We start from the raw sequence: 27,251 nt of genomic DNA, 5'->3' as shown, positions 1-27,251 counted from the left end.
GGTACGTGCCAATACAACTTTATAAAAACTGGCGGCCAGCCCATGGACCACAGTTTGCCAAGCGGTGGTCTGACTTTCAAACCTATACACCCTCATTCTCCCTTTATTCATTAGAGGTGAGTTATTAGGTCCAGCCCACACTCAAGGGGAAAGGAATCAGGCTCTGCCTCTCGAATGAATAAAAATATCTTAAAACCATGACAATGAGCTGAACCCATAATACGTAGAATGTGGGTTACATATTGCAGTAGTTTCCTAAGGCTACTGTAACTAATTACACAAAGGGGGTAGCTTAAAGCAATGGAAGTTTATTCCCTCACAGTTCTTCAAACTAGATGTGTGAAATCAGGGTGTTAGCAGGGCCATGCTCCCCCGAAGACTCTAAGAAAGGATACTTCTTTGCCCCTTCCTAACATCTGGTGGCTCTTGGGAATCCTTGGCGGTCTTTGGTTTGTAGCTGCTTTGCTCCCATCTCTCCCTCTGTCCTCACAAAACCCTCTCCTCTATGTGTATATCTGCATGTCCTCTCCTCTTCTTACACTTCAACCCACCACAACACAGAAAAGTGTGCCCCTCCAAATTCATACTTAGCTAGAACTTTAGAATGTAACCTTATTTGTAATTAGTCTATGTAGATGTAATTATTTAAGCTAATATGAGGTCATACTAGATAGAGCGGGCCTTAAAATCCAATGACTGGTGTCCTTATAAGAAGAGGAAAGGATACACACTTAAGCCCTAAAATATGCAAAGGAAGTTCCTCATAAGACTCAGAATGAAGTACAAACTCCTGACCTTGGCACATAAAGCCATTTCTGAAGCGATCCCACCAATTTCTCTGTCCTCATTTCCTACCGCTCCTAGTTCTAGGCTCCAGCCAAAGTGAACTGCTTATTCTCCTCAGCTACAGGTACTTGACCTTGTTGTCGCCTCTCGCTAGAGTGCTGTCAACTCTTCCTTTTTACTTCTCCTTTAAGACTTTGTTCAAATATATCTTCCATCAGAAACCCTTGATGACCTTTTGGGATCTGTTGGAGGTCCTTCCTCTGTTTCCACAGTACCCTGTGCATATTTAACATATTTCTATTATAATGACTGGAGTTTACGTTTATATTTTGCACTAAACTCTAAGCTTCTTAAAGTTAGTAACTGTGTCATTTTCATTCCTGTGTCCTCAGCATCTAGCAGAGTACTTAAATAAACAGAAGTGTTCCAGAAATGTTTGTTAGTTGAATAAGGTTACAGATTTTTCTTCTTATAAATTCTTAAGCACAGGATAAAATATTTTTGGGCTGGGATAATTTTAACCCAGTCTTGCATGACCATAGCAGGTTGGATTGGATAGTCCAATAGTTACTAGGCCTGGGCAATGGAGGCTTACTGGCGCAATGGAGGCCTGGGCAATGGAGGCCTACTGGCGCACAGCTGGCCCGCATCTGCCACACGTAAGTGCAAGCATGTTGATAAATACTATTCCAAACCCCTTCTACCACTCTCTACCTACCAGGCAATAGGAACTAAGAAGTAGTGTTGAATATTCTATTTTTATAATATATAAATCAAAGTAGAAATGTGCTTTGTCTTTTTTCTTTCTTGATACTTTGAGACCCCTTACTTTAGCAATGGAAATTCAGCTTCCTGATAGCAAGAATATTTTTTATTTTTATTGAGATAATTGCAGATTCACATACAGTTATAAAAAATAATAGAGAGATTCCTTGTAAATTCTGTCCAGTTTTCCCCAACAATAACATTTTTCTGTCCAGTCTTCCCCAACAGTAACATTTTGCAAAACTAGAATATAATATGTATCACAAACAGGAGACCGACATTGATATGATCTGCCGGTCTTAGTCAGATTTTCCCAGTTTTATTTGGATGTGTGTGTGTATTACAATCTATATGATTTTATCATCTGTGTACGTTCACTTATCCACCACCACAGTTAAGAAACTGGAGTTCCAATGCTGCAAGTAATCCCTCATGTTAACCCTAATGCAGTATAATTCTACTACATCCCATCTTTTGTGTTCTTACTGTCATATATTTTATATCTGCAGTTTTTATATTTTATAAGAAATGATATAATATTAATTAGCAGATTATAATAACTTAAGGAGACATAGTAAAATCTCTGGAGTGAGAACTAAAAATATTGAAAAGCCATAGCTCAACAATCATTAGATCAATCAATTAGATGAATACTATAAAATATTTGATAAACTTCAATCAATCAGTCAGAAAAGGAAATAGGACACAAAACCCAGATGGGATAAATAGAAAACAAAAAAGTACACCTAAGTGCAACCATATCACTGAATACATTAAATATAGAAGGACTAGAAGGTAGAAACTGTGAGACTGGATTAAAAAAAAAAAAAAAGCAAGACCCAGCCATATGCTATTTATAAAAAAGACACCTCAAATATAAAACCACAGGCAATTCTAAAGTAAAAGGTAGGCGGGGGGAGGAGTACCATGCAAATACTAAGTATAAGAAAGTTCCTGTAACTATATACTATCAGTCAGACAAAGTAGGAATCAAGACACAGTACTAGCAGAAATAGAAAGGGAGATTTAATAAACATAAAAGAGCCACTTCATCAGGAAAACCTAACAACTCTAAATACAGTTGTACTCAACAGCAGAGCTTTCAAGCACAAAACTGACAGAACTAAAGAGAGAAACAGGTGAGCCCACAATCACAGAGACTTTAAAACCCCTTTCTCAGTTACAGATGGTACTAGGCAAAAAAAAAAAAAAAAAAAAAAAAAATCAGTAAGTAGATAGATTTGAACAGTATTCTCAACCATCTTAACCTGACATTCACAAAACACCACACTTAACTACAGAATTTGTGCAAAGAAGATTAACCCACATAGACCTTATTCTGGGCCTTAATATGAGACTCAGTAAATTTCAAAAGACTGAAGTCTTTTTAGCTATTCTTTTATATATGGATAAGATAGCTTATCTAAAAAATCCCTGTTGGGGCACTTGGGTGGCTCAGTCAGTTGAGCAACCAACTCTTGGTTTCAGCTCAGGTCATGATCTCCGGGTGGTGAGATCCAGCCCCGCCTCAGGCTCCATGCTCAGCAGGGAATCTGCTTGAGGTTCTCTATTTTCTCTCCAACTCCCTCTACTCCTTCTCCTGCTCACACACTCTCTCTCTCTCTCTAAAATCAATAAATGAATAGTTTAAAAAAAAAATCCCTGTAATGTTTGGATACTAAAAAACGCATATCTAATGGCCCATGGGTGAAAAAACAAATCACAAGGAGAATGAGATTTCAAACTAAATGAGATTGAAGAAAACATATCAAAATGTGTGAGATACAACTAAACCAGTACTTAGAGGATATTTTACAGCTTTAAATGTGTAGCTTGGAGAAGAATTTAAAGCAATGATCTGGGGGTGCCTGGGTGGCTCAGTGGGTTGGGCCTCTGCTTTCAGCTCAGGTCATGAACCCAGGGTCCTAAGATAGGGCCCCACATCCGGCTCTCTGCTCGGCAGGGAGCCTGCTTCCCCCTCTCTCTCTGCCTGCCTCTCTGCCTACTTGTGATCTCTCTCTCTCTCTCTGTCAAATGAATAAATTAAAAAAAAATCTTTAAAAAAAATTTGAAAAAATTTTTTTAAAAAGCAATGATCTGTTTCTACCCAAAAAAGCTGGGAAAAGTAGAACAAACTAAACCCAAAGAAAGAAGAAGAAATAATAAAGTTAAGAACAGAAACCAGTGAAATTAAGAAACAGAAAACGAATAAATTTTCCATAGATAATTTTTAAAAATATTAATAAAATTCTCAATACCTTAGCAAGACTGATAGGGAAAAAAGAAAAAAAAATTGTGTTAAGTGAAAGAAGCCAATCTGAAAGGTTACATACATATAATCCCAACTATATGGCATTCTGAAAAAAGGCAAAACTATGGAGACAGTAAAAAGATGAGCAGTTGCCATAAAAATGTATTGTTATTGGTTTATCAATTGTAACAAATGTACCATACTACTGCAAGATATTAATAATAGGGAAAACTGAGTGTGGGGATGGGGAAGAATATGGAAACTTTTTGTACTTTTTGCTCATTCTCATATAAACCTAAAACTGCTAAAAATAGTGTATTAATTAAAAAAAAACAAAAATAAAAAATTGTCATTAGGAATGAAAGAAGGGCTATCATATCAGACACTGAAGACACTAAGAACAATAAAAAGATATTATGACTGTTACTCCAATATATGCAACAATATAGATAATATGGACAAATCTTAAAAAATACAAATTACTTAAACTGACTTAAAAAGAATTAGAAAACTCTAAGTTTCTTCTATCTAGTAAAGAATTCATAATAAATCAAATTCATAATAAAAATGTTCTCTCCCCCTCCCCAAAAAAGCTCTAGGCCCATGTGGATTTACCAGGGGTAAGATCAAACATTTACCACCATCACTACCACACTACCACCACCCACCACTACTAATGAAAATACGACTTCTACACAAACTCAGAAAACACAGGAGGAGGAAACACTTTCTAATTCATTCTAGAATGCCAGTATAGCCCTGGTACAAAAACATGATGAAGACATTATTAAAAACAAAGTTACAGACCAATACCCTTTATAGATACTGACATTCCTCATTGCATCTCACAAAGATGCAAAAATCCTCCACCAAACACTAGTAAATTGAACCTATGGTGCATGTGTTTATTTATTAATTGATTTATTTGTAGGCTCATGCCCAGCACAGAGACCAACATGGGGCTTGAACCCATGACCCTGAGATCAAGACCTGAGCTGAGATGGAGTTGGATGCCTAACCAACTGAGCCACCCAGGTGCCCCATGAATCTCCTGAATTTTTTAAACTCATAGCACAACATGACTGAAATGGCATTTATTTCAAGAATGCAAAGTTGGTTTAATGTCAGAAAACTCAAACAATATAACATTAAGAGAATAAAAGAGAATAGCAATACAATCATCCCAGTAGATATAGCAAATGCATTTGACAAAATTCATACCAAAAAAATCTCATAAAACTAGGAACAGAAGACAGCCTCTTCAAACTATAAAACGTATCTACAAAAAACTTACAGCAATACCATGCTTATGATGAAACATGAAATGCTTTTCCACAGAGACTGGGAACAAGACAAGGATGTCCACCCTCACCACTACAATTCAACATACATAGGAAGTGCTCAGGGCAAGGCCTGACACACAGGCATTCAGTAAATGTCACTAGCTTCTTCATTGAAGGAGGTACCTGTTCAGCTTTAATAGATATTGCCAGTTTCCCAAAGAGGTTGGTGTGGACTCTTTTTAAAATGATCTTTTTCTGTTCTTAAAAATAAAATATTAAAAGTAGTCACCCAGAATAACCATTGTTAATTTTTTTGTACATTACCTTTCAGTCCTTTAATTGCATGTTTGTTAAGTACTAGGATTGTGCTTTTTAATGCAGTTTTGTATCTTGCATTTTAAACTTAACATTAAAACATAACATTTTCCCATGCTTTGAAAAACTTAAAGACTTGTGTATGTGTGATTTTAATAAATTAGGAAACTTATTTTGTTCTTATTTACAAGTTCTGAAAAAAATATTTTGTAGTCTACCAAATATTTTAAAACAGCATTTATAATATTAAATAAATCATATCTTGTTATGAAATTCATAGCCAACTTTTCTTTTTAAAACTTTTTTCTAGTTTTATTAAGGTCTAATTGATAAATAAAAATTATATATAGTTAAGGTATACAAGGTGATGGTTTGATATATATTTTCATTGTGAAAGGATAACCATAATCAATTAACCCTTTAACCAATATCCTCCATCTTCCCTACCTCCCAGTCCCTGATAACTACTGGTCTACTCTCTGTTTCTGAGTTCCATGTTTTCAGATCCCACATATCAGTAAGATAGAGTATTTATCTTTCTGAATTAGTTTATTTAACATAATATCCTCTGGATTCATCTTTGTGGTCACAATTGGTGGTATTTTTCCTTCTTATGGCTAAATAATACTCCATTGTATATATACACCATATTTTCTGTATCCATTCATCCACTGATGGACATGTAGGTTGTTTCCATATCTTGGCTATTGTGAACATGGGAGAACAGATAGCTCTTCAAGATCTTGATTTCATTTCCTTTGGATACATAACCACTATGGGCTTTGTGGATAGTATTGTAGTTCTACTTTTAATTTTTTGAGGAACCTCTACACTGTTTTCCATAATGATTATACCATTCTCTCTTCTTCTGATATTAAACCACTTTCTACTATTGGGTTTTCATCTAGTGAGTTTTCATTAGTGAGTATATGTTCATTAGAGATACTGAATGATAACTTGCTTGATAATGCATATCTTTTTAAAGATTGTATTTATTTGAGAGAGAGAAAGTGAGTGAGAGGGAATAAGCACAAGCCAGGGGGAGAGGCAGAGCGAGAAGCAGACTCCCCATTAAGCAGGGAGCCCGACTTGGGGCTTGATCCCAGGACTCTGGGATCATGAACCAAGCCAAAGGCAGACACTTAACTGATTGAGCCACCCAGGTGGACCCGATAATGCATATTTTTAACTAATTTAACTAATTTGACGAACACTGTTAAAAATTATTTGAAAATTTTATTGGGTATTTTAAAAATTATATTGTTAAATGTTAAAATGTATTAGCGTCATTGATATATATTTTCTTTTTGAGGAATTTAACTCAATGTAGCTTTCTTCCAGCAGTACTTTAAAAGGCTTTTCATAGGATGTTAAATTTAATCTCTGGTTTATAATATTTCTGAGCATTATTTATGACAAGTGTTTTTCTATATCTTATGCAAAGAAGTATTAATTCCTTTTAGTGATACTGCAATAGGATTTCTATTTTATATTTTTTTTCTTATGTACACTAATGAACTTAATATTTGGTACTAAAGATTTTGGGGACCATGTATAGAAAAGGAATATACTTATATGAAATTTTATTTAATTGTTCCTTTGAAAATATGGCCTAGATTGTGTGTTCCAAGGATTTACTTAAATCAAGTGTTTCTTTTGATTTTATAATTCGCTTGACTTTTCTAAATTTGGTCAGGAAATTAGCCTTCCGTTATTTTCTCTTTTATTGTGTTAGCAACTGGAAATAAATTATCTTCAGAAGACCCACAATTCATTACTAAAAAAGTATATTTTAGAAACCATGGCTTTGCCACTTTCAAGCTATGATGCCACTTGGATGAATTGTGTGGCATTATCTATAAAATGGAGATGAGGTTATTGTAACTGTAATTGTAATCGTAATACCTTCTTATATGGTTTTTGTAAAGGTTAAACAAGATAAGGCATGGCAGCCCAAAGCACAATGCCTGGCTCACAGATGTTTGTAATATTTTAATAAATCTAGTCAGTCACTAAACCCAACTGATTCTAAATATCATTCAGGTTTATGCCCTACTCTTAATTCTTGCAGCCTTTGCCCAAGATAGTCTCATTTGGCTATAACAATAGCCTCCTTATCTCCTTACTTCTAATCTCTTTTCCCCTTCAGTTCATATAGCAGTGATCTTTCTAAAACACAGTCTGATTATTTCAGTTCTCTCATGAAAATATTTTCAATGGCTCTCCATCACATAGAGCCATTTTTCCCAAATGTCATGAATTCCCATACCTCTTCCCAAGTGTTACAAATGGTTCCTCTTCCTGGACTGTTTGCCTCATCTTTCTTCCTAAAGAATTAACACTTATTCCTCATAATTTATCATACTTTATCTGAAATAAGGATGTTACCTAATGTAAAGTGCAGATTTTATTCCAGACCCTTAATTTGTACTTAAAAAATTGTTTGTTGATAATAATTTACATACATGAAATGCATAGGTCTCAAGTGTTCAATCTAAGAATGCAAATAATTCTAAACATCCTTGTAACTACCAACAAAATCAAGATTTAGAACATTTCTAGGACCCTAGAAACTTATCTAATGGCCCTTCCCAGTAAATAAAATATCCCTTTCCTTCTGTCCCCACCAAAAGTTTTGACAAAAAACTTTTTTTTTTCAGGGTCACAGAACAACCAAAATTTTTCCCATTTATGTTAAGAATACTTTGCATGATTTCAGCTTGCATGATCATTTTTATGGTCCCACACTGCAGAGTTAGGATGATTTGTATTTTAAGTATTTTACTTCTTTTTTGGCATTATAACTGTATCTCTGTATGTGTATGTGTTAATGGATAACAACGACTAAAGAAGTCAACAGACTATAGTACATGGGCCAAATCTAGCAGGCCCGTTTTCATAAGTAACAGTATTAGACTACATCCCTGCTAATGGATTTATGTACTGTCTATGTGCCTGCTTTTGTGCTACAAAGGCAGAGTTAGCTGCCACAGAGATCAAATGGCCCACAAAGCCTAAAATATTTATTATCTGGCCCTTTACAGAAAAAACTCCCCCCCACCCCAAATTTCCCAACCACTGCTCTAAAGCATTGGTTCTTACCTTTTAGCATGTATCAGAATCAGAGATTATTGTGCCACACCTCCTGAGTATGTAACTCAGTTAGGTCTATGGTGGCGCCAAGAGAACTTCATCTCTAACAAGTTTCCAGGGGATGGTGATGCTGCTGGTCTAACAACCACACTTTGAGAACCACTGTTTTAGAGACTACATTGTATAATGTTAACATACTACAGTCTACCTCATATCACACTACTTCATCCCCACCCTTTATACTCATGTTGGTATATATTTTACTTCTTTATATGCTCTTAACCCTGCTGTACATTATTATGTTTGCTTTGAACAGACCATGGCTTTTTTTTCCTGTAAATTAACACATAGTAAAATAGACTTTTATGGTGTATAGTTTACAAGTTTTCACTTATGTATGGACTCTTATAACTGCTACCACAATAACTGCCTCTGTTAAAGGATCTAGTAGAAAAAAAGAGCATCAAAGTAAAAAAAAGAATCAAAAGCAAAAGCTAGGAATAAAAAATAAATACCAAAATTGAAAAATTCATTTGACAGACATAAGGGTCATGCTACTGAGTGAAGGTAACTTCTGTACCAGGTTGTAAAATTGTCATGTTTTCTTTTTCTTTGTTCAGTGAACCAGCACTATCAACACCTACCTATAGGTCGGTGATGTCCAATTTGCTATTTATTGCTACTAATGTGCATCTTGCTTTCTCAAAGCAGCCATACAAGCCATTTTGTTTTTCATGTCTCTTCCTATGGACCTTCTTATCTAATCATTTCAGATATAATAGATTATATACGCAGACTTTTTCAAAAATTTTTTGTTTTTGTTTTTTGTTTTTTGTTTTTTTTTTAAAGATTTTATTTTTACATAGTCTCTACACCCACACAGGGCTCAAACTCACAACCCTAAGATCAAGAGTCAAACACTCCACTGACTGGGCGAACCAGGTGCCCCTCAATTTTTAATTAGTAACTTTTTGGTCTTCCTTTGACAAACTTGTTTGCTAGTGTACAATCCCCTCTTCCTAAAGGAACTTTAGTGAGAAAAGCTTGTAGTTTCCTAGACACTTGGCAGCCATTGTCCTTCCCACCCCCATCATCTTATTAAATTCTGAAAAGCTGTAGGGACAATGGAAAGACAGCCTAGAGGTGGGTTTCAATAGCTCTGAAACCTTCCATTCTGATTATAATCTATCAGTCTGCTAGAAAAGAGATCAAGTTTCTTTCAGCTCCCAGGGCCAGGTTAAGAAGCAGTAGAGTTAAATAAGCATCCATCCAATTGACCCCTGCAGCCCCAGATGCATTTGTGGTACTCCTCCTTCCGTTTATCCTATTTTAATACAGACTAAAAAATGGTTTTCAATTTCTAATGTAAAATTCTTTTCATTGTCATCCACACTCTTATTCTGCCTCTACCTATTTGCCTAGGTATCTCTCTTGACTGTTTTTCTTTGATTAGGTGTGTCATAAAGTACTACGAGGACTGTGTTTACTTTGTGTCGCATTCACTGAGAAGCACAAAAAAGGTTGTTCCGTACTTTCCAGGTGTTCCATAATTGTCTCTGATGTCTATAAAACATCCTGTGTAATTGTGTCTTCTAAGTTTGTATTGAAAATACATTTTGAAATGGATTTTCCCAGGATCCATCATACCATTTTGCTATGGAAACACTGGTTTATATCACACACAATATGACATTCAAGATTTATTCCTTAAATTCCAGAATAATGCTCAAAGGAATCTATTTTATTATCTGGTTATCATTCCATTTGTTGTCCTGTGAGGAAGGCAGACCGAGATATTATTATCTCATTTTCCAGATGAGGAAGTGGAGACATGGACAGAGATGATTAAATGAGACAGCACATGAAAAAAATATCTGTGACAGTCTGTTATGTATGTAGGTGTGTGTGTACATATACGTATAGAGTCACACAAAAATATATACATATATATATTTGCAATGAGGGGGAGAGCATATTCTTTTTCTCTTTAAAAGAATATATTTACTTGTTATCAAAAAGCAAATTAGTGGCAGATTTAAAACTAAAGCTACTTAACTTCTAGTCTTTCTAGTAAACTCTATTCAGATGACACAGATGAGGTTTCTTTATCTGGTTATTATTAGCTTTCCACATTAAGGACAAACTAATATCTATTACAGTAGTTCATTTTAAAAAACATAATCCAGGATATTATAGGGACACTTCCTTAAACTTTCTTTTCTTTATACATTTCCACTGGCATTACATACCATGTTGACTTCTTGAGATCTCTTTTCCTAACAGGGAGAGTCTTGGGCCAAATTTTGGTTTAAGTGAAGTTTGACTTTGTTTTCCTTCTACTTTCTCTTCTGGTTCTTCTCTACTTCTTATGTGAAAATCCATATTCCATGAAAATCAGTTCATGGGCAGCAACAGCAGGTAGAGGAATCTGATTAGGACAGTGAAGTGAGTCAGAGACTAGAAATGCCACAGAAAAGAGACCTTCAAGCAATTGGGAACTGTGAGGAGTTGAGTCATCTGAGTGAGGGTTAACACGCTGGAGTTTGATAGATGGTGAAAAAGCAGGGCAGAGCAGACCAAACAAGTACATGGAACCAGTGCAGAGAAAAGGCCAAGTGATTTGCATCTTCAATCACTCTTTATTCCTTTTACTACGGTAAATTCCAATCGAACATGACACTGACCTAGAATCCTACCAATAGTAGTAACTCCAATAGTTGGCTGGCTGACCAGTCAATTTGGAGTAAAGTGTGGTCACAGTTCTTTTGGCAGAGGGTCTTCTTTATTCTGGTTGTTAAAATAGATACAATTACATTAATTCATACTAAAGAGGGGGAAACTGATCTTTCATTTATTACAGTTCTCAAAAGTAGTATGCTTTGAGGAGAGAACCAAAGCAACAACTACTCCAAGTATGTTCTTTGGCATACTGACTCCTGCAGTTTAGTTGAATGTTCTAAATGGGGAAAAATTATGTGGTCAAGAACATAGAGAAATGCTGCATGACCCTCTTACTAGTAACATTAACATATTAAAGGTCCTGAGAAATCTTGCAGTAAATATATAAACTCATTTAATTTTATTTACTTTTTATGGTTGGTGCTTTTAGTGTCCTGTTCAAGAAATCTTTGCATACCCAAGATTGTAAAGATATTTTCCATTGTTTTTTTTTTTTTTTTTACTACCATTCTGGTTCTGATTATTATGTTTAGATCTATGATCAATGTCTATTAAATTTTTGTATGGAGAGATAAAGATGTGATAGTTCTTTTCTTACTTTCCCATAAGAAAATCCATTTGATCCAGCAACAAGTTTAAAAGACTCTATTTCTGGGGCACCTGGGTCGCTCGATTGGTTGAGTGTCTGATTCTTGATTTCAGCTCAAGCCATGATGTCAGGGTCGTGAGATGGAGGAGCCCCATGTCTGGCTCCATGCTCAGTGGGGAGTCTGTTTTACATTCTCTCTCACCACTCTCTCCCTCTGCTCTCCTCTGACCCCACCATGTTCCCTCTCTCTCTCAAATAAATAAATCTTAAAAAAAAAAAAAAAAGACTTCCTTTCCCATTGAATTAACTTGCCGCCTTGATCAAAAATCAATTGGCCTTATGTGTGTGGGTCTATTTCTGAATGTGCTTTCTCCTCCACTGATGCATTCATCTATTCTTAAGGTAACAGTTCATTGTTGGTAATAGTTAATAGCTTTACAGTTAAATCTTGAAATCACATGCTATAAATCATCCATCTTATTATTCCTTTTCAAGATTGTTTTAGCTATGCAATGTCCATTGAATTATCAGATACATTTTAGAATCAGCTTGACAATTTCTTCAAAAACACCTGCTGAATTTTGATAGGAACTGCACAGGATCGGATCTATACATTGACTTAGGGAAAACTGGCATCTTAACAATTTTGAGTTTTATAATTCATGATCATGTTTTGCATTTTTAAGATTTACTCACTGACTGATTGATTGATTTTATAGTAGGCCCCATGCCCAGTGTGGGGCTTGAACTCAGGACCCTGAGGTTAACAGTCACATGCTCTACATACAGAGGCTAGCCAGGTGCCCCCATGGAATTTATATTGAGCTTTTAAGTTCAGTCTTCTCTAATTTTTCTTAGTAATGTTCTGTAGTGTTCAGTATAGAGGTCCTTGTGCTCTTTTTAAAGATTTATTTCTATGTATTTAATATTTTCAGTGATGATATTTTAATCTGTTTTCTAATTATTTTAGCTGTTCTAATTATTTCTAATGCAACTTTCTATATTGACTGTAACCTATGGCTTTGCAAAATTGCAAAGTATTTTTAGAGATGCTACAGGCTTTTCTAGGTACACAATCACCATATGTGAATAATGATAGTTTTGTTTCCCTTCTGAACATTGGCCTTTTATTTCTTTTTCTTGCCTTATCATACTGGTTCTATATTAACCACTTAATATATATTATCTAATTAAACTTTATAAGAACTCATTGTTATTACTATTTACAGGTAAGAAAACTGAAACTCAGAAATGTTCAGTAATTGCCCAATCAAGATTGTACAACTATTAACCTCAGGTACTCTTACCCAAATCTACACCAATGACTACTAGCTTATAAATTTGGAAAACTGAGAGGCACAAAAGCAAAAAATGTTATCAAACTAATAGGAAAAAAATCCAATCAAAGGCAAAAGATATAAACAACTCACAGAAAAAAGGGCAGGTTTCTTCCAAATATGAAAAGATGTTCTACCCGACTCATAATGAGAGAAATACACATTAAAACAATGCTAAAATGATGCAGCTTCTTTGGAAAATAATACAGTAGTTCCTAAAAAATTGAAAAACAGAATTGCCACGTGATCCAATAATCTCACTTCTGGGTATACACTTGAAACAACTGAAAGCAGGACCTCAAAATGTTGTCTGTACACCCATAGTCGCAGCAGCATCATTCATAATAGCCAAGAGGTAGAAACAATCCAAATGTCCATCAATGGATGAATGGATAAACAAAGTGTGGCATTTATTCACCCTTAAAAGCGAAGAAAATCCTGTCATTTGCTACAGTACAGGTGAAACTCGAGGACTTTACACTAAGTGTAAAGCCATTCACAAAAAGACAAACTGTGTGATTCCACTTACATGAGATATCTAAAGCAGTCAAACTCATAGAAACAGGAAGGAGAATGGTGGTTGCCAGGGTCTGGAAGGAGGAGGAAATGGGGAGTTGTTATTTCGTGGGCATAGAGTTTCAGATTGGAAGGTGAACAAGTTCTGGAGATCTGTTTCACGACAATGTTAATATACTTAACACTGATGAACTGAATACTTAAAAATAGTTAAGATGGCAAATTTTATATGTGTTTTATCACAATTTAAAATTAAAAAAAATTTCTTAAACTTTAACATAAATTTTATTATGAATTCTAAAATAAATTATGCTGAAACCATTTTTTAACCATCAGATTGGCAAAAATCCAAAAGTCGGACAGCTCTCTCAGTTGGCAAGGATATGAGAAACAGTACTTTTATTCATTGCTGGGGGAGTACAAATTGGTACAATCCCTGTGGAAGGCAACTAAGCAATATTTATGGCACCTATCATACTCTCTGAATTTAATCAGAGATAAACTATGCATGTATAAAATTATATATGCACAGGTTATGAACTTCAGCACTGTTTACAATAGGAAGATACTGAAAATAACCAACATGCCCATCACTAGGTGACTGGTTAAATAAATTACAGTATGTCCACCCAATGGAATACTACAGAGTTATTTAAAAATGAGGACACTCTCTACATACGGATATTAATTTTTTAACCTGTAATAAAAAAATTCAGAACAGTACGTATAACAGTATTAGTAAAAAGGGAAAAGAACAATCTGTGCATATTTTTATATTTCCTTGCATACACAACAAGAAACTCTGGAAGGACACATGGAAAAATAACAGTATTTTGGGGTCTTGAATGGGAACTGAATGGATTAGGGACCAGCTGGGTTAGGAAAATGTTTCAATGGACACTTTTTTCCTTTCTTAAGATTTTATTTATTTATTTGATAGAGAGACACACCGCAAGAGAGGGAACACATGCAGGGAGGGTGGGAGAGGGAGAAGTAGGCTTCCTGCCAAGCAGGGATCCTGATGCGGGGCTTGATCCCACAACTCTGGGATCATGACCTGAACCGAAGGCAGATGCTTAATGACCAAGCCGCTCCTTGATGTACACTTTTCTATGGGGCGCCTAGGTGGCACAGTTGGTTAAGAGTCCAGCTCTTGGTTTTGGCTCAGATTACGATCTCAGGGTCATGAGATTGAGTCCCATATCAGGCTCTGTGTTCAAGGTGGAGTCTGCTTAAGCCTGTCTCTCCCTCTGCCCCTGCCCTCCCATGTGTGCTCTCTCTCTCTCTCCCTCTTTCTCTAAAATAAATAAATAAACCTTTTTTAAAAAGTACACTTTTCTATATATTTTGGAATCACCTACTCAAAAAATGAAACATTCCTATCCTTTTTTTAAGATTTTATTTATTTATTTGACAGAGAGAGAGAGAGAGAGAAGGCGAGAGCAGGAACACAAGCACGGGGAGTGGGAGAGGGAGAAGCAGGCTTTCCGCCTAGCAGGGAGCCTAATGTAGGGCTCGATCCCAGGACCCTGAGATCATAACCTGAGCAGAAGGCAGATGCTCAACGACTGACACACCCAGGCACCCAAAAATTCCTATTCTTAAAGATAAATTTTAATGACACCAACTGACATTAATATATTAATAAAATGAATATTTACTAAGTGTCTACTATATGTCAAGTAGGTACTATTTTGGACACTGGCAATACAGCACTGAAGAAGACAAAGTTCTTGCCCCCTCATAGAACTTATATTCTAGTGAGAAAGAATATATATGTTGATTTTATAAAAAATATACACACACATATACAAATAATTCTGAATACAAATAGTATATATATTCAACTATATATCATGTGTATGTGTACATATATATGTATAAATATATATATATATATATATATATATATAAAGATTTTATTTATTTAACAGAGAGAGAGAACACAAGCAGGGATAGGGTCAGAGGAAGAGGGAGAAGCCAGAACCCCACTGAGCAGAGAGCCTGACACGGGGCTCAATCCCAGGATCCTGGAACGATGACCTGAGCCGAAGGCAGCCATTTAACCAACTGAACCACCCAGGCACCCCTAAAAATATATTTCTTATTAAAATGAATTAAATTGGGGCACCTGGGTGGCTCAGTGGGTTAAGCCTCTGCCTTCAGCTCGGGTCACAGTCTCGGGGTCCTGGGATCGGGCCCCTCATTGGGCTCCCTGCCCAGCATTGGCCTCTCCACCTACTTGTGATCTCTGTCTGTCAAATAAATGAACAAAAAAATCTTTAAAAATAAAAAAATAAAAAATAAATAAAATGAATTAAATTGTGCCAATATGGTTAAAAGTCAACCAAGGTAAAGGAAGAGTGATGTGGAAGTGGGGTAGTGATACCTCTGAAGAGGAGGTGTTTGAGTAGAGATCTGAATGAAGAGAAGGAAGAAACAATACAGGGAAGGAGCTTTCCAGGCATCAAAGACCCTGAGGCACAAGAAAGTTTGATCTATTCCAGAAGCAATAGAAACACTTAAGTAGCTGGAGCAATCTGTGTGAGAACAATGGTAGATAATGATGTTAAACAGATAGTCAGAAGGCAGATCATGTAGGCTTTGTAGGGCAAGGATTTGGATGTTATAGGCAGCTATTGAAGGTTTTTAAAAATATCTGAAAGGGGCCCAGAAGGCTGGGAGGAAGGTGGAGTAGGAGGACCCTGAGCTCCCTTTGTCCCACAGATACAACTAGAGGACACTCACATCAGCATAAATAACCCAGAAAATGACCCAAAGACTGGCAGAAAAAATTCCACAACTAAATGTAAAGAAGAAGCCACATCAAAGAAGGTAAGAAGGGTGGAAATGACATGGGAACCTAAAGGGACCCGAGGGACTGTCAGAGGGAAGGACCCGCGAACTCAGAGAAGGGAGAGAAAAAGACTATGAAACTGGGAAGCCTGCATGGGGAAGATGAATCCTCATAATATTTGAGTTTGAAACCTAGAGGGGCCAAATTTTGTGAGCACTTAAAACTAGCAGGACTTAAAGCCTGGAATTTTAAAAATCCCGGTTCTAGGAGAGCCTGGAAAGTGATGGGACACTGAGCCCCTGCCTTTAGAGAGACAGCACAACAAACAAGCAGCGGTTTGAAAAATGCCTGGGGAATATGGCAGGGAGAGTTATTTACTCATCTTAGAGCCTGTCCCAGAGAGTTAGGGATTACAGGGAGACCCCTACAGGAACAAAAGAGCTGGCAGGTGCCACTTCCCTCACCTGCCACCCACCCCCAACCCCAGCATAAATACACTGTCATCTGCAGGAACCAGCACAACACTGACACTTACTACCTAACTTGCTGACACCAAGATCTGTCCCCCACCCCGCCTCTGTCTGGGACTGCAGGTCCCCTCCCCAAGAAGCCCCGGGCAAACCCTTACAAACATTATGTCCCCTGTCCCATGGACATTCCAGGGCCTCAGTCTTGGCAGCAGTAGCAGTGGGTCCCCTTTAACAGAGGCTCTGCACACACCTTGTTAAAACTGCACACCCCACACCTGAGTATTTTATAAATCAGCCCAGCCAGCCCCATCCCAGCAGTGGAGGCACATCCTTTCTTCCCTGTGTCCAAACCTTGTGGGTGCTACAGCCTTGCCTGGAGTACGTAGCTTTTGGCTAGAGCCCATTCAAACTAGGGCCACAAGGCTGGCAGTGTGCAAGCAGCCCTGATCGGGGCCAGCATCACTCCAGAGAGACTCCTGCCCTGGCAACAGGGAAAGATAACCACACAAATGAATCAGACTGTGGCCTCCAGAAGTGCACTGGGGCAGATAACTGGTTGGCTACAGGCCCCTTCCACCAATGAAAGCTTCTCAGAGGACAACACAGGGAAAGTGCCCTGCAGTTTAGTGCTACTGCATCTCTGGCAAATGCCTGATCTGACTAAACTCAAGTCCAAGGAGGCCCCAGATTGGCTCACTAACAACATAGGGATCAAACCCTGCCCACAATGTTCAAAGAGAACCGTTGAAGATGACTGGACTGAAGGAAAAAGTGGCTTTTGCAACACACATAGGAGACACCCCTAAAGCACCAGGTTCTCGTGACCAGGGGACACTGCACTGCAGGGCATACATGATCTCTTCTTCAGAAAGCCACTACTTTCAAGAGCAGGAGACACAGCGGACTTTCCTAAAACACAGAAACAGACAGAGAGTTAGACAAAAATGAGAAGACAGAGGGATATGTACCAAATGAAAGAATAGGACAAAATCACAGCAAGAGAACTGAATTAAACAGAGTAAGTAGTATGTCTGGTAAAGAATTAAAAGTAGTATGTCTGGTAAAGTTATGGTCATAAAGATACTCACTGGACTTGAGGAAAAAAGTGGAGGACGTCAATGAGACCATTAACAAAGAGATAAAAAAAGAACCAACCAGAGAAGAAGAATACAATAAATGAAATTAAAAATACACTAGGCGGAATAAGTAACAGACTAAAGGAAGGAGAAGAATAAATCAGCAATCTGCAGAAAAGAGTAACAGAAAAGCTGAACAGGCGAGAGAAAAAATAATGCAAAATGAGAATAGATTTAGGGAACTCAGCAACTCCATCAAGCATAATAATGACATTCGCATTATAGGGATCCTGGAAGAAGAAGAGAGAGAAAAGGGGGCAGAAAATGTATTTGAAGAAATAATAGCTGAAAACTTGCCAAATCTAGGGAAGGAAAGTTCATATCCAGAAGGCACAGAGATCCCCCAACAAAATCAACCCAAAGAGACCCACACTAAGACACATAGTAATTAAAGTGGCAAAAAGTAGAGATAAAGAGAGAATTTTAAAAGCAGACAAGAAAAAAGGAATAAAAGATATCCAGATTGATAGAAGGAGTAAAACTTTCACTATTTGCAGATGACATAATATTATATGTAGGAAACCTGAAAGACTCCATCAAACAACTACTAGAACTGAGACATGAATTCAGTAAGGTTATAGAATACAAAATCAAGGTACAGAAATCTGCTGCATTTCTATACACTAATAATGAAGCAGCAGAAAGAGAAATTAAGAAAACAATCCCATTTACAATTGCACCAAAAATAATAAATTACCTAGGAATAAACTTAACCAAAGATGTAAAAGACCTATACTCTGAAAACTATAAAACACTGATGAAAGAAATGGAAAGACAGTTCATACTCATGGATTGGAAGAACAATTTTTGTTAAAATGTCTATACTATCCAAAGCAATCTACAGATTTAATGCAATCCCTACAAATAGCGTTTTTCACAAAACTAGAACAAACAATCCTACAGTTCATACAGAACCACAAAACACCCCAAACAGCCACAGCAATCTTTGGAAAAAAAAAAAAAAAAACCCAAATCTGAAGTTATCACAATTCCAGACTTCAAGTTATATTACAAAGCTGTAGTAATCAAAACAGGATGGTATTGGGGCGCTTGGGTGGCTCAGTCATTAAAATGTCTGCCTTTGGCTCAGGTCATGATCCCAGGGTCCTGGGATGGAGCCCCGCATCGGGCTCCCTGCTCAGTGGGAAGCCAGCTTCTCCCTCTCCCGCTTCCCCTACTTGTGTTCCCTCTCTCACTATATCTCTCTCTGTCAAATACATAAGTAAAATCTTTTAAAAAAACAAAAACAAACAAACAAAAACAAACAAACAAAAAAAAAACACAGCATGGTACTGGCTCAAAAACAGACCTATAGTTCAATAGAAGAGAATAAAGAGCCCAGAAATAAACCCATGATTATATGGTCAATTAATCTTCAACAAAGCAGGAAAGAATATCCAACAGGAAAAAGTGTCTTCAACAAATGCTGTTGGGAAAATGGGACAGCTACGTACAAAAGAATGAAACTGGACCACTCTCTTACACCATACACAAAAATAAACTCAAAATAGATCAAAGACCTAAATGTGAGACCTGAAACCATAAAAATCCTAGAAGAGAACCCAGGCAATAATTTCTCTGACATCAGCCATAACATCTCTTGAGGCAAGGGGAACAAAGCAAAAATAAACTATTGGGACTATATCAAAATAAAAATTTCCTGTACAGCAAAGGAAACAATCAATAAAACCAAAAGACAACCTACTGAATAGGAAAAGATTTTCGCAAGTGACATACCCAATAAAGGGTTAGGGACCAAAATATATGAAATACTTGTACAACTCAACACCTAAGAAACCCAAATATTCAATTAAAAAATGGGCAGAAGACATGAACGGAGAGATTTCTCCAAAGAAGACATATAGATGACCAAAAGACACATGAAAACACGCTGAATATCACTCATCATCAGGGAAATGCAAACCAAAACCGCAATGAGATAGCACCTCATACCTGTTAGAATGGCTAAAATCAAAAACTCAAGGAAAAACAAATGTTGGTGAGGATGTAGAGAAAAAAGAACCCTTGTTACTATTGATGGGAATGCAGACTGGGGCAGCCACTATGGAAGACAGTATAGAGGTTCCTCAAAAAATAAAAAACAGAATTTCCCTATGGTCCAATAATTGCACTACTGGTATTTACCCAAAGAATATAAAAACACTAATTTGAAGAGAGAAACACCATGTTTATCTGTTTGTTTCTATCTATCTATCTATCTATTATTATTCAGCCATAAAAAAGAATGAAATCTTACCATTTACAACAATTTGGATGGATCTAGAGAATATAATATTAAGTGAAATAAATCAGTCAGAGAAAGAGAAATACCATATGATTTCACTCCTATGTGGAATTTAAGAAACAAAACAAATGAACAAAGAAAAAGTAGACAAACTGAAAGACAGACTCTTAGCTGAGTCTGTTAACAGAGAGGAGGTGGGTGGGGGATGGGTGAAACAAGTGAAGGGATGTAAAAGTACACTTATCTTGATGAGCACTGAGTGATGTATGGAATTGTTGAATCACTATATTGTACACCCGAAACAATATAACACTATGTTAACTACACTGAAATTTAAAAAAAAGAAAAAGAAAAGGAGCAGCCTTCCCAAATCCGCTTCCATGACAGGAAGCGGGCATGCTCAGCAGACACCTGGGGGTGAGGAGAGCACCACCCGTGGCTCAGAGTTTATTTGAGGTCCCAAGTCCCTTTCATCTGGAAGCAGTACACCAAGGTTTCATCTGTGGCCTTGTGTCCCTTCCTAGCACCCAATGGGCTTTCACCCAGACCTCAGGCTTGGATATAAACTATCAAACTATCAAAATGTAACAACTAAAAATAGGAAAACATACCATAAGAGACTCTTAACCATTGGAAACAAACAGAGGATTGCTGGAGGGGGAAGGGAATGGGGTAACTGGGTGATGTAATGAGCACTGGGTGTTATAAACAACTGATGAGTCAATGAAATCTACCTCTGAAACTAAAAATACACTATATGTTAATTAATTGAACTTAAATAAAAAATAAAAAATAATTTAAAAAATAGGAAAACAAATTAAAAAATATCCAAAAGTGTCTGGATTTAAGAGTCAGCCAGTGCACACCTGTATGGCCTTCCAGGTGTTAAAAGAGTGAAATATTTCCAGGGAAGCAGTGAATTACCTGCTTCCCCGGAAATAGTGTCACCTGCCATGCTTTCCTAGGACCCTTCTCCCCCAACTCTTGTCCCATAAACCGACAACCTGGCCCAGGAGAGGCTATTGAGTGGGAGGAGTTAATAAGCTCAGGAACCTAGAGTCATAGAAATTCAGCAAGTTAAAGGGTGAGTAAAGGTTTTAGTTCATTACAGTCCCAGAATCTACTTAGGACAGTGTATCTTGAGCTTCTATCCCACCAAAGGTCAGTTGGGCCCAATATCATCATCTGGGCTCTGCAGGAATGTGAGACAGGCTGGAGACAGACTGGAGATCAGAGGTGAAGGCAGAGGAAAGGGGAAACCCAGTGTACTTGTATGCAAACAATCTATGTCCTCAGCACTCCTTGATCCATTTGAGAGGCTACGGGCTAGCAGCCGTCATTTATAACTTGTGTATATTAATGACATCAAATTTTGCTTCTAGATTCGAAGTCACAAAATTTTCCTGTACCAAGAATTTTTTTAAAATACATGTGGCAAAAGAGAAATAGAAAATATCAACTTCTCCAAATCCAAATGCAACGTTAACATTCTCATACTCAATAAAGTCGATGTTTGCTTAACAATGTGTGTAGCTCCTGGAATCTTTATCTCAACATAGAACCGCAACAGCTTGAGATACAACAATTCCAATTTCATATAGGAAATTTATTTTACAGGCCATTGTACTGGGAATTTAGTCTGGAAAATTAGTACACATATCAAAATCTTAAAAACAGATTTATCCAAAGTTGCGTGAAATTCCTAAAGCTGCTTACCATTTCCACCTATTTCCCAAAGTTCCTTCTCTTTGAAAACACTTTATGCTGCTCTTAAATCTAGGCTCTCAACAGCTTATTACACTGTATTCGATTCTACTTTATTCTCATTTGTTTCTTTGAACCACAAAACCTCCAGTTTAACCAGCTGAAAGTATTATATATTTGCTAACATAAACTTGTAACATGAACCTAAACTAAAGGAAAAGCCGCTGGAAAGAACATGAGGGAGAAATCTAAGCACTACCTAGAAATAATCTCTGGGCACCAGATGCACATTTGCTCACTTTTATTTTCTGACCATAAACATCCTCACTGAACCAAAGACAAGACATTAAAAACCATCCAACACAAGCAGGACCTGTTTTAGCAGAAAACTTGCTGAAAACTTCATGGTCTTCCTTTTCATTTTTTAAAATAAAACTACTTGTGAAATGCTGAAACTTTCTTTTAAGTAGGTCTACTTAACACAAGATTTAGCACCCGGCAGGACCTTAATTTAATCCCAGATGGGAATTATTCTCACAATCTTTTTATATTCGAATATATTTTTTAAAAATTACTTACACCACAGCAAGCCTGAAATCTGGACAGACGGTATGAAACTACCGGCAGCCGGCAGCCGCCTATTTCCTCACAGACTAAACTTTGTTCCCTTCCTGGCTGTTTCTGGATCAGGTTCACACTGATACACATTCACGGTGGCCTTGGAAGCTACCACCCAGCCGGAGTGAGGTGGGAGGGCTTGTTAATTTAACTACTGCTTGACCACCACGAATCAGCAGCTTCTTGAAGGTGGAGAGCAACGTGTTTCAAGAAACAAATGTAAAGATCACAGTGAAAGCCTGAAGAAATCTCATCATCTCTGACGGCGGGGCTTTGGTTTCAGAGGACATTTCTTTCCCACATGTCCCTGGGGGAGAAAAACTAATATAGTCGTCCTCTGAGCTTCAAAAACCGTGCTTTCTCCCTTTCATGAAAGTTTTCTCTCCTCCCCAGAAACTATACATCATGCAGTCATGGCAAAAAGAGGCCAGAAAGTTGCTTCTTTCCCAGAGTCCCCAACAACTCCATTCTCCCTCTTTTCTCAGGTAGCGGAAGCACGCAGAGTTCTTGTTAAACTTAGTTCTTTTCTGACATTGAAACCACCTGCTTCCCTAAGAGTAAAGTGAGAACTTGGATCCCAAATTCTGTTCTATGCAAGATAAAATGTTCCACTGCTTCATCCCCTTCCACATCCCTAAGCTTCTTTCCCTTCTGAGCTACTATATTTCTGTAATTTGTAGCATTAGCCATTGAAGCAGAAACCATTTATTATGCACTTACTGCTCTAATCACTTTATAAACATTATCTCATTCTCTCCTAGACAACATATTTGGGGATCATCTTCAATTCTTCTTAATCTGCTTTTCTATCCAGTAAGCCCTGTCACGATCCTGGTGATCCCCTGCAATAGGAACGGTGGGAGGCAGGATAATGGTCCCCCACAAAGATGTCCATCTTTGGAGATTATCCAGATGGGACCAATCTTTTCACGTGAATCCTTTAAAAGCAGTGAGCTGGGGCACCTGGGTGGCTCAGTGGGTTAAGGCCTCTGCCTTCAGCCCGGGTCATGATCTCAGGGTCCCAGGATCGAGCCCCACATTGGGCTCTCTGTGCAGTGGGGAGCTTATTTCCTCCTCTCTCTCTGCCTGCCTCTGCCTACTTGTGATTGTGTCTGTTGAATAAATTAAAAAAAAAAAAAATCTTTAAAAGCAGTGAGCCTTTCCCAGCTGTGGCCGGAGAGAAGCGATGGGAGGACTGGACTTGCTTCTGGTGGTTCTGAAGGGTGGAGGTAGGGGACCGCTAGAAGCCAGAAAAGGCAGGAAAACAGACTCTCTTCTAAAAGCCTCCAGAAGGGTATACACCCCTGATAATAACTTGGTTTTAGCCTATTGAGATCTGTGATGATTTCTGACCTCACAACTGTAAGGTGATAAAAGTGTGTTGTTTTGTTTCAGTCTGCTAAATTCGTGATAACTTGTTATGACAGCAATAGAAAAATAATACAGGTACTTTAATTTCAAAGTTAATTTCCTTTGAAAACATAATACCTAGAACTGAAAACTATACTCCAAATGAGTTCTGATGGGACTACTAAGTTCCTTAATCTAATGCTATAATTTTATAAATTAATAAAGGCAACTGAAGATTTCAATTTTAACACATTACATTCTTAAGTTGGTGGACTTTTGTCGCACAAACTACATCAAGCCAGCTGCCCGACTCTACCCTCATTCTCTCTTTCCACTAATTTTGGGGATGAAATGTAGAGCTTTATATTCACTTCAATTGGAAAATTTCACCTTATTAGTTTTAGCCCATCCTTCCAAACTGTTAAGAAAATGTTCAATCATAACTCTGTACTGTCATAGGAAGTATTCTCTTTAAGCCTAACTTCATTTATTTAATTCCCATGTATTCATCAAATTATTAGTAAACAAATATTGAGCAGCAAAATCAAGAACAAAGTTCTGAAATAGAGAACAGTTTTGTTATAAGATACTCTCAGTTTGACATTGATCCATGAATCAAAACTCTCTGGTTACACAAGTTTGATCAGTTACCAAAAAACTACTCTCATAAACTTATTTTTCTTTAAATTTCTCGAACATATCAAGAGAATAAAATTACTTAATAAAGATGTGTACACAGCATACTAGAACTCTACTGGAAATGGAGATGTGGTTAGTTTGATAAGAAAGGGGTTTTTTTTGGTTCAATGCTGTCTCTTAATGATTAACATTTCCTTTTTTAAGAGTTCATAAACTATCAGTTAATTATTGTTTCCAGAAGTTTACCTGAAGTTAAAGGAAAGTTTATCCAATGGAGGGAAGTGATCATTTCTGTCTCAGAAGAGGAGATATAAGTGGAAGGGGAAAATGGAGGAACATGATGAAAGAAGGTGTGGTGGAAGGAATGAATACAGTGTGCCCTTGGGTGGGTATAAAAACCAGACTGGTCAGAGCGGTAATGGTTATGGAAAGTAGTACGAAATGGGGTTGAAACTATGATGTAAAGTCTTAAAAAGAGGACTAGGCCTTCAACTTAATAAATGAATGCTTTAATAACCTAATTGAAAAATGGGCAAAGTATATGGAGAGTTCACAGAAGAAAATGTAAACGGCTCTTAAATATATGTAAAGATGCTCCAACTTACTATAAGACAAATGCAAACTGAAAGTACAATGACATAATTTTAAACTATACTTTAATCCATCAAATTGGCGAAATTCAAAGTCTATTAAGACACAACATTGGCGAGCTTATGGGTAAATAATGGAAGATAAAACGGTGGGAACTCTCCAAAATGCAAATTGGCCATCAAATTATGATTGCATATACCCTTCCACCCAGGAATAACTAGACACATACCCACGTAAACTGACACATATTCGTGGGTAGTCACTACAGCACTGTTTGCAAAAGTAAAAGATATCAATCAGTAGGGAACTGGCAAATCAAATTGCAGAACAGATACCCAATAGGATCCTGAAATTTTTTAAAAAGGCAACTTTGTGTTACTGATAAAAAGTGATGAAACTATACCAAGTTAAAAAAAGAAAACAGTATATTTAGAATGCACTATTTGTGTGTGTGTGTGTGTGTGTGTGTGTGTGTCCTCAGAGACTCTCTTAGGAAGAATATCCAAGAAACCAGAAACATTGGGTTGTCTATAGGGAAGAGACAGAATAGATATGGTTCAGAGGTAGGAAGGAAACTTCTATATCCTTTTGTCCTTTTTGAATTCTTGCCAAAATTGATATTAACTATTTAAAATTTTGATAGATGTGCTAAATAGCAATGTTGCATCCCGGAATAGGAACAGTACAGTAGTAAAAAATCTGGTGAAAACTTAAAAGTCTGGATTTTAGTTATGAGTCATGCACCAATGTTAATTTCTTAATTTTGACAAATGAGCCATAGTTACGAAAGATGTTAATAACATCAGGAGAAATTGGGTGAAGGTACTATTTTTGCAGATTTTTAAAAACCTAAAATTATCTCAAAAATAAAAAATTTATTAGAACAAGAAACAAATGGGGTGTCTGGTGGGGGTGCGGCTCAGTTGGTTAAGTGTCTGCCTTTGGCTCAGGTCATGATCCCAGGGTCCCTGCTCAGTGGTAAGTCTGCTTCTGCCTCTCCCTCTGCCCCTCCCTTCAGCTCATGTTTGCTGGTTAGCTCTCTCTCTCTCTTTCAAATAAATGAAAATCATTTCGAAAAAACAACAGCAAGAAATAAATTAACATTTAAAAACTTATTAGGGTGGCTACAGTGGCAATGGCTTGGAGAGAGGAAAGATTAGAACCAAAGATGCCAGATGGGAACCTGTGGAAGTAATCCTTGCATGATGCATTGGGGTAAAAGTCATGAAAATACAATGAAATGAACTAATGCAGATATGAGATACATTTCAAAAGAAGAAAATGAACAAAATATTTACAAGAGCAGAGAGCAGAGATAAGATCAGTAATACCATTGACAAAAGATGAAAATGAGAGGAGGTGGTTTGTTTGAAGGGGAATGAGATTCATTTCATTCATTCATTGAGTATTTGCTGGTACCCCCCTCCCTATGCCAGGCTCTGTGCAAGGCCCTAGGGATGTGAGTGAGTTTATAAATGCCAAGTATGAAGTGACCCTAAAATGGCCAAGCTCAACTGTCCAAAAGGCATCTGGATATTACAGGGTGAGTATTTGGTGAGAAGACAGAACTGGGATAGCTGAGAAAGGTGACAGAGACAGAGGAAGGAGAAGCTAAAAACTGAGCCGTGGGCCAGAAACACAATTAGAGTAAAAGACAAGTAGCAAAGAAGACAGGGAAGGAATGGTCAAAGGGTACTGAGAATAAGCAGGACAGGGCAATTTCCTGGAAACCAAAATAAAAGAAAAATCAAAGAAGAAGGGTTCCATCAAATGCACTGTTCAAAATATGAGTATCTACAAAAGTCCACAAGACAGTTAAAGAGGGAGAAATTGCTGACAGCAAAGGAGGTTGCTCAAGAGAACTTTTTCACTTTCAGGAAAGCCTAAATAGAACCCAGATTACAGAAGTCACAATTTTCTTACAAGAAAAGCACTTCTAACTTAAAAAGGCCTTTAGGAAATGGGATTCCATTTATTTTCATGCTTCTCAAACTAAGGTATATGAAACCACAGGGCAGATCTGTATGCAACATCAGTCTTATTTGGAGGAAAATATATCAAAACTGAAGAATGCAAAATTTACATGA

General features: G+C 37.2%; 1 protein-coding gene across 1 annotated transcript in view; it reads right to left on the bottom strand.

Moving 5' to 3' along the window:
- MAP3K13 (mitogen-activated protein kinase kinase kinase 13) overlaps nucleotides 1-22,665 on the bottom strand; it is a 129,550-nt gene extending 106,885 nt beyond the window's left edge. Inside the window, exon 1 of the mRNA XM_080809237.1 lies at nucleotides 22,546-22,665. The gene's annotated coding sequence lies outside the window, so the exon portion shown is untranslated. The remainder of the gene's footprint in view (nucleotides 1-22,545) is intronic.
- Nucleotides 22,666-27,251: the final 4,586 nt, after the last annotated feature.

The sequence above is a fragment of the Martes martes genome, assembly GCF_963455335.1.
Source record: "Martes martes genome assembly, chromosome: 1".
Classification (NCBI taxonomy): domain Eukaryota; kingdom Metazoa; phylum Chordata; class Mammalia; order Carnivora; family Mustelidae; genus Martes; species Martes martes.
This window is presented reverse-complemented; position numbering and strand designations above follow the sequence as displayed.